This window comes from Eptatretus burgeri, chromosome 17 (genome assembly GCF_056783735.1).
Source record: "Eptatretus burgeri isolate ZD-2024b chromosome 17, Ebu_testis_v1, whole genome shotgun sequence".
NCBI classification, from domain to species: Eukaryota; Metazoa; Chordata; class Myxini; order Myxiniformes; family Myxinidae; genus Eptatretus; species Eptatretus burgeri.
Genome location: NC_140977.1, coordinates 13,380,402 through 13,388,576, shown reverse-complemented (window position 1 = coordinate 13,388,576; position 8,175 = coordinate 13,380,402). Strand labels below are relative to the sequence as shown.

Here is an 8,175-nt window from a genome sequence, read left to right as displayed (position 1 = left end):
TGAGATAAAAGCACATGAGATTTAGTAAGATACAATTCTATTTTATAATCTATATTCATCTGCATCACGATGGAGATCAAAAGATTGTAAAGGGAGATTTTATTGACAGTCAATTTGATTCCAGTACAAAAGTAACACCTTATTCTATACTGTTAAAAACAGTAGTAGTAGTAGTAGTAGCAAATTAAAACAACTAAAAGCAGCAAGCGAATGTAATTGAGAGAATACACAAATATAATTAATTTTATTTCCTTCCACAGAGAGGAGGAGGGGAGGGATTTTCGACTTGTGTTTGGTAATAGGGCTTGTGGAGAAGGGGGAGGGGGGTATTACAGGATTGAATGAAATAGGGTATGTTACTACAGCACACAGAGACCACCAGGAATGTCCATGGTGAGGTGGAGAGGGGAGGGGGTAAGCATGAGGGGAGGTGGAGGAAAGGGAAGGTAAGGCAGCATAAGGGGAAGAGAAGGTGGCATGTGGAGTGGGGAAAGTGTGGAAGTAAAAAAAATTATATTCATTTTATTCCCAATTATATTCACTTGTTGCTGATACCTTTAAATTGAACACTATAAAACAAGGTCTTATTTTTGTACTCGAGTCAAATGACTGTCTTTAGTAAATCCCCAACAGTCGTTTGACCTCCATATTTAATGAACAAGCACCTCATTGTCTGGAGGAAATTAAATAACTTGGAAGGCTACTGGAGCAAACGTCTTGTCTCAGATAAATTAAATAACTTGTTTGGCTTCTGGTGGCAGGGGCCTTACTAACTATGTGGAAGCAGGCTGGGTGTTTTGAGAATCTCACTATCACGTGGTAAATGGAATGCATGGTCAAGGTATTTGGCTCATGTTTCCCTCCACCCTGTCTCTGCTTCCTGTCCTAATTCTGTTATCACCTGCTCCACAAGGCTGACCTGGTGTTGATCCTGCAAACTGCTGCCATGACTGTGTCTATCCTCCCTCCCTCCCGAAGTGGCCATGCGTTGCAGTTCTTAGTTCTTTTGCCTTGTGCCCATCAGCCCTCCCCTTAATTAACTCTTGCCAAATGTCTCACCCTCCCCTGTTTTTGGCCCTCAACTTAGTATAAAGGGGATGACTGTGTGCATTTTGGGTAGAAAAAAGGATCTTGTTTGATATTGCTTGTGTCTTGTTTTGTTTTTCTTCCTTCTCCATGCCCATGTTTGTTGTTAATAAATGGTCTCAGACTCTGACAGAGAAGAACTGAATTCTTCCATAAAAAGAAGGGCCATGAAACGCACCCAAACAGCAGCATTTGCTTTTTAACTGCCAGGTTCTACATAAAGCCAGGTGGGAGCATTTAAAACCCATGCTATCTACCTCCCAAAGGCTTGCCTGCATACATGCAGCGACCCTCCGATCGAATCACTCCAAATCTGATTCGTACATGCTACCCCATGGGGAAACATTTTAAAATTCTAAACTAAAATGTCAGTTGTTAACAGTTCCCTTAACAGAGGGTGAGGGGGAAGGGTAGGAGACAGAGGTGGAGAGGAGGGGCCATTCCGGCAGATGTAATGCCCAGTTTAATGTTCATTGGAGACACTGCACACACATTTATGAATCACCCTGCCTGTGAAACACTGGGATGACAGTCTATAGCTGGGTCGAGATTTGAACCCAGGCGAGACAGCTTAGAGCGAGCGTGCGTACCTCTCGGCTCTCCTTCCATCATGTGGAGATTCATTGCTTTGAAACCAATGAAACATTTTTTACTCATTGTAATCATCCAATTTATTTTCCCTGCCTCACTCCAATATCAAACAGCGGTATCGGCATCGAAACTTGGAGAGTGCGTGCCAAGTGGCTGAAACAAGCACTCCGCCGAAACGGTTTAAGAAAGCCTGCCAACGCCCGTTTTACCGCAGAACAACATGGGGCCAAATGCTGGTGAGTGGCCCCTGAACTTCATTAAAATTGATCAATATGCAGCATTCAGTGACAGTGTGAATGTTGTAGAGCACTAGTCAAGTGGCTGAAGCACTCCAACGAAACAGTTGATAAGGAACAGCTGGCTTGGCAAGTGATTTCCGATCCGTCATATTATAAACACCTCCAGGAGACACCAAAATATCAAACTATGTTCAACTTCGACAAATGAACACTTCAAAACTGCTGCCAAGTTCAATTCTCGAACTTAAATTTTGTAATTTGGCTTTGTTTAAGATATTCTCGAGGCTATGGCATGTGTGGAAATGATATAAAGCCATGAACACAAGCATCTACAGGCGTTTATAAGCATTGCAATGTATCCAGCAATTCGTAGGCATGATCATCGGGCATTTGATGATATGAGTGAGGAAAGTGAGGGGGGAGGGGGAGACTGTCGTTAAGAAATCATTGCAGCCTGTTTGAAGTCAAGGCATTGATGAGAAGGCCAAAAAATGGCACATTGAGACCTCATCGAGGGAGAGTGAAGTAACCGAGGATGAGAGCAAGATAGCCCAGGATGCACCTGATAAAGGACATAATTAAATAAGGCCGTTAATTATCTTCAAAAGGGGGTGCCGAGTCAGTGATCTGCGATTCCAATTCTAAAGCGAATCCGGTATGATCATACCAGTACAGCGTTCCGTGATATTTATACCGGTACGGCGATACCGATGGATTCCGACCTGTGCCAATTACCAACACTGATTGCGCTTAAAAACAAAATCATTTTAAATACAAGTTGAAGTTGGAAGTAAAACAACCGTTCTCATCATGGGGGGGGGGGGGAGGGGGAAGGGAAATAGCCCCGTGTGGGAATACCTTGAAAAATTAGTGTCAATGATGTGTATGTCATATATGAATATGGAATGGACCATTGGACCGTTGCGTATTTTTGGAACCTGCGTTGAAAAAATATATATATTCTTTTATTTTAATAATATCGATATACCGGTGTGACCCCACTGATGTATAAACATCGACAAAGCCTGCTTTATCGTCAAGAAATCGTTGCAGGCTGTTCCAAGTCAAGGCATGGTTGAGCAGGCAATAATACACGGCGGCTTCAGACCCCAGCGAAGTTACCCAGGAAATGCCTTAAGACCCCATATTGAGCGATGTGGCTAAGGGTCACCTGATAAATGATATAATTAAACAAGGCCATTAATTAACTTCAAATTGGGTGTTTTAACTAACCTAAATACTCATTTTTCACTCATGCACTTCCTTGGAGTTCCCCGAATATGCAAGCAAAGTTTCAGGCTGCTCCGTTTCATGGTACATACATTTACTAGTATAGATATACTCGTGGGGTATGCTTGCACAATGTAAGCAATAACCAACCGTGCTTCCCCAATGTCTCGGGTCGCTCACCTGCATTTTATTTTTCATTTATTTATATTTTCATTTACGAATATTGTCTGATGGTTCTGTGATTTCCCCCCCCCCACCCCGATGTCCATCGGCACACAAAATTTTAGCTTTCTATGTCACCCGGAAGGTACTGATCTTTAATATCAGTCAGTGAGTCAGTGCGTCAGTCAGTCAGTGCGTCAGTCAGTCAGTGGTTAGAATGAACTTTATATATTAGATATACTAGCAAATACAACCCGTCGCTTCGCTGATGGGAATAGTAAGAAGGGGGAGTAAAAGAAGGAGAGGGGAGGGAGAGAGGTGGGAGGGGGGAGGGAGAGAGGGGGGAGGGAGATCGAGGCAGGGTGGGAGAATGAGGAAGGAGGAGGAAGTGAGGAGGGGTGGGGAAGTGAGGAAGGAGGGGGGCAAGGAAGGAGGGCGGAACGAGGAGGGATGGGGGAGTGAGGAGAGGTGGGGGAGTGAGGAAGGAGTGGAGAGTGAGGAGGGGTGCAGAAAGGGAAGGCAGCATGAGGGGAGGGCAAGGGAAGGCAGTGTGAGGGAAGGGTCTGTCCAGAGATAACCACCCTTCAGATACGTGTGGACATAACCACGGTCCTGATACATTCAGAGAGAGAGAGAGAGAGAGAGGATGAGAGAAGGAGAAGGGTAAGAGAGGGAGAGTGGAGAGAGATGGTAGGGGAGGAGGAGGGGGGGGGGAGATTCCGGCAGATGTGACGTCCAGTTTAACTGGCACACACATTGATGAATCACCCTGTGAAACACCAGGATGACAGTTTATAGCTGGGTCGGGATTCAAACCCAGGCTAGACAGCTTCAAGTGAGCATACGTACCTCTTGGCTATCCTGCCGTGATGTTTATGAAACATTTAATTTTTTTTATTTGTATTTGTCTATGCTGAAGTAACAGGTCGTATAATGAAAGAATATCGTACAAAAAGGGGAAATTGTACAACCCCGGTCATGGGAATAAAGAAACTCGCATTACATGAATATGATTGGCCAATTCATGGAGGCCTTTCAGAGAGCTAGCCAATGGGCGTTGTGGATATTGAGAGATCCCAGAGCTCAGAAATGACACGTCAAGGTACCCTTTCCATGCAAGACATCCTCGTTTATTTCAGGTGTCAAACAGCATGCCAATATTTAATAGCAATTTTTTTTTCCACACTCCCATGACCATGGAGTGAATAAACCAGAGGAAAAGCAAGATCGCCATACTTTGGCAAGAAAAAAAAACGTACAATTTCTGGCATACGCCATAGTAGCTGAATATCTCGAAGAAAAAAAAATCGTACAAACTATGGACAAACCGTACTACTTGACATGTAAGTTACCATTCTGTTTAACCCACCGGGGATCTTTGCCTGGTCGAGGGTTAATCCAAAACCATCACCGCCGCGCCTCAACACAGAGCGCCCTTTCCTGTGTGTTTTATATTTCACGGCGATGGCCCCGCTTCACACAGGAGCGACAAAGGTATCATCGGCTGGAGCCCTGACTTCTTGAACCAGAATGGTGGGACGGCTGACTGATCTACAACACAATGACTGGGAAATCTCATGTACGAGAAGGCAGAAAAATCCAAAACACTGAACCCAAAACATATTCAAACTAACTGTAAGGGTGATGGAAAGGGGAGGTCATTTTGAGGACCACCAGCCTGCACTATGACGACGGGCCTCAAAAAAAAATCACGGAAAGAGAAAGGAGAAAAAGAGGCCGGATAGGAAAGTAAGAAGTTTGGATGATTGAAAAAAATATCTGGAAAAGGGAAAGAGGAAAAAGAGGAGAAAAAGGGGAGCACATGGTAAAGTAAGATGTTTTGATGATTGGACTATTGGAGTTCCTTTTCTATCTTGTCAGCAGCTGTGGAGTCATTTATTGGAGTCACCTGGAAAGTCGGGTGAGATTGTCAGACATATGAGAGGGCAAAGGGGAAGTCACATTGAGGGGATACTTCTCTGAAGACGACCAGCCTGCATTATGGGGGCCCTCAAAAAAATCATGAAAAGAGAAAGAGGAGAAAAAGAGGATGGATCGGAGAGTAAGAAGTTTAGACGATTGGAGTTCCGGGTCAGCAGCCATGGAGTCAATTATGTGAGTCACCTGGAAAGTCGGGTAAGATTAACAGACATATGAGAGGGCAAAGGGGAGGTCACATTGAGGAGATACTTCTCTGAAGACAACCAGCCTGCATTATGGAGGCCCTCAAAAAAAAATCATGAAAAGAGAAAGAGGAGAAAAAAGAGGATGGATAGGAGAGTAAGAAGTTTGGACGATTGGAGTTCCGGGTCAGCAGCCATGGAGTCAATTATGTGAGTCACCTGGAAAGTCGGGTAAGATTGTCAGACATATGAGAGGGCAAAGGGGAAGTCACATTGAGGGGATACTTCTCTGAAGACGACCAGCCTGCATTATGGGGGCCCTCAAAAAAATCATGAAAAGAGAAAGAGGAGAAAAAGAGGATGGATAGGAGAGTAAGAAGTTTAGACGATTGGAGTTCCGGGTCAGCAGCCATGGAGTCAATTATGTGAGTCACCTGGAAAGTCGGGTAAGATTAACAGACATATGAGAGGGCAAAGGGGAGGTCACATTGAGGAGATACTTCTCTGAAGACGACCAGCCTGCATTATGGAGGCCCTCAAAAAAAAAAATCATGAAAAGAGAAAGAGGAGAAAAAAAAAGAGGATGGATAGGAGAGTAAGAAGTTTGGACGATTGGAGTTCCGGGTCAGCAGCCATGGAGTCAATTATGTGAGTCACCTGGAAAGTCGGGTAAGATTGTCAGACATATGAGAGGACAAAGGGGAAGTCACATTGAGGGGATACTTCTCTGAAGACGACCAGCCTGCATTATGGGGGCCCTCAAAAAAAATCATGAAAAAGAGAAAGAGGAGAAAAAGAGGATGGATAGGAGAGTAAGAAGTTTGGATGATTGGAGTTCCGGGTCAGCAGCCATGGAGTCAATTATGTGAGTCACCTGGAAAGTCGGGTAAGATTGTCAGACATATGAGAGGACAAAGGGGAAGTCACATTGAGGGGATACTTCTCTGAAGACGACCAGCCTGCATTATGGGGGCCCTCAAAAAAAAATCATGAAAAAGAGAAAGAGGAGAAAAAGAGGATGGATAGGAGAGTAAGAAGTTTGGATGATTGGAGTTCCGGATCAGCAGCCATGGAGTCAATTATGTGAGTCACCTGGAAAGTCGGGTAAGATTGTCAGACATATGAGAGGGCAAAGGGGAGGTCACATTGAGAGATACTTCTCTGAAGACGACCAGCCTGCATTATGGGGGCCCTCAAAAAAAAATCATGAAAAAGAGAAAGAGGAGAAAAAGAGGATGGATAGGAGAGTAAGAAGTTTGGATGATTGGAGTTCCGGATCAGCAGCCATGGAGTCAATTATGTGAGTCACCTGGAAAGTCGGGTAAGATTGTCAGACATATGAGAGGGCAAAGGGGAGGTCACATTGAGAGATACTTCTCTGAAGACGACCAGCCTGCATTATGGGGGCCCTCAAAAAAATATCATGAAAAGAGAAAGAGGAGAAAAACAGGATGGATTGGAGAGTAAGAAGTTTGGACGATTGGAGTTCCGGGTCAGCAGCCATGGAGTCAATTATGTGTCACCTGTAAAGTAGAGCAAGATTGTAAGACATTTCTCCACCTGAAGAAAGAACTTCACATGGTGGAGGAAGTTTTCCATTCAGAAGAAGGCAGGTATGGGGCAGTTATGAGAAGGAATTCAGTTTGAGTTTGGGTTCAGGTTCGGATTAGGTGCCCAAACGTTCCCAATAATTTAGAGTTCCATTGCTGTACATCAGAATTATTTCCAGATGGAACTTTCTCAATGTAATAACCAGTCACACTACTTTTAACGCAACATTTCCTGTCAACTCAGGAGACTTTTCTCAGGAATATGCTGTAAACTTCAACCCAATTTATTCTATTTAAATGGGTGGAATTTCAAGATGACGTCCCATGGCCCCGCTCGAAACGGAAGGGGCGACGAATCTCTTCCTGCGATTTTATCCATTAAAACCTGCTCCAGGGGTCTGCAAAGAGGTTCCTGGATTTCTCTCAGAGGTCTAGTATCCCTGGTCAAGCCCTGTGGACAGTTTACGGGTTTCCACAATGAGTTTCCAGGTCCCAAACGGATTCTCCCTGGGGCCGGTTCTCTATTTCGTTCCAGGCTGCACATATCCAGTCTTCAAAATCAGAATCCATCTGAAAGGAAGAGATCAAAAATATTGAAACATGGAGACAGATTGTGATTGTTAAGACTTTACAATTTTGAGTTCAATGCTTTGTCATATTTCCAAACAAGTCAATGACATCACACTGAGGCTGAAAGCTCTTTCAGCTCACCTGTACCATGAGGGGCCACGTCTCTTTTTCAAAATATTTATCCCACAAAGGAAGTTGGTAATCGAGTGAAAATGCACACATTGAACAAAAACATACAATGGTAAGCCAATGAGATTTTCTCGAGTTCCCACCAGACTCTCCGGAATCGAAGGCCGTCGCACACGAATGACTTCGTGACGCAACGGGTCGCTAACAGACTGTGAACGCCAATAACTCGACCACGTGACTTCGGGTCCTCCGTCTAATAAATATGGTTTACCTAATGGTCACGTGATCTAATTACCAGGGGACTTGCCCTCGTTACGCCCTGTTCAAACCAGATCACCTTACCGGATCAGATGCAGCCAAGCGTAACTGCCCAAAAACGTACCGGCTAGAAAAACAGATCGTTGGGGGATATCGTCCCTGCTAGGCTCGGATACGAACCATGCTGGACCAATGAAGGAAAAGATAAAAAACGAGCTGGGAACATTTTTATACAAA

General features: G+C 44.3%; 1 protein-coding gene across 4 annotated transcripts in view; it reads right to left on the bottom strand.

The window, feature by feature from the left end:
• Positions 1–4,416: 4,416 nt before the first annotated feature.
• LOC147009346 (uncharacterized) overlaps positions 4,417–8,175 on the bottom strand; it is a 100,599-nt gene continuing 96,840 nt past the window's right edge. For all 4 annotated transcript variants that reach the window (XR_015052839.1, XM_085861958.1, XM_085861959.1 and 1 more), the window contains one exon: positions 4,417–7,551. The gene's annotated coding sequence lies outside the window, so the exon portion shown is untranslated. The remainder of the gene's footprint in view (positions 7,552–8,175) is intronic.